The sequence below is a fragment of the Limulus polyphemus genome, unplaced genomic scaffold (genome assembly GCF_000517525.1).
Source record: "Limulus polyphemus unplaced genomic scaffold, Limulus_polyphemus-2.1.2 Scaffold215, whole genome shotgun sequence".
Taxonomy (NCBI): domain Eukaryota; kingdom Metazoa; phylum Arthropoda; class Merostomata; order Xiphosura; family Limulidae; genus Limulus; species Limulus polyphemus.
The window spans coordinates 527,246-527,980 of NW_013665825.1; positions in this window are offsets into that span (position 1 = coordinate 527,246).

Sequence of the window (735 nt, forward strand, 5' to 3'; positions counted from 1 at the left end):
ATTATTAATGTTTCCGAAGTTCGTTTTCTCTTGAGTCACGAGAGATCCTAGGTGTCCCGCGAAAGGTGTCCTTGGCTTGCTCTTCGCGTGCAAATTAGTGATTCTCAGAAAATAGAAGGCAATTGCGCGAAGCTGGAGTTAGAATAGAGCGGGAAACATTGTGTATTGTATCTCATTCTAAATATAATTCTAAAGTTTATTCGTGATCGCAGAAAAATTGGATCTTTTGTGTCACACTCATTTATTTTTTCGCTACCAAGCACATACATATATATATATATATATAAACTCATCTTTCTTAAATCAAATAAATATTTTGAATAGAAATAAGGTTTTCGGTGAAGATGCGTGGGTCTTCTTACTTAGGAAAATCATTAAAACGGAGAGTAATTACAATATTCACAGCAGAGTAGCGCCCAAAGGTAGTCACATTTTTACTTCAACTTTTTGTCTCTCTTACAAAACAAATGAATGCATAAAGTTTAGCAATTCGATTTTTTACGAGTATATTAACATAAATTGGTGGTTTGATCAGCCAGCTCCTCCCCTCCCGGTGGCATGGCAGTAAGCTTGATATCTCATAACGCTAAAATTCAAGGTTCCATCACTACTGTGGACACAGTGCAACTATCCCAGCTTAGTGCTTGAAGGCCCGGCATGGCCAGGTGGTTAGGGCGCTCGGCTCGCAATCTGAGGGTTGCTGGTTCGAATCCCCGTCACACCAAACATATTCGC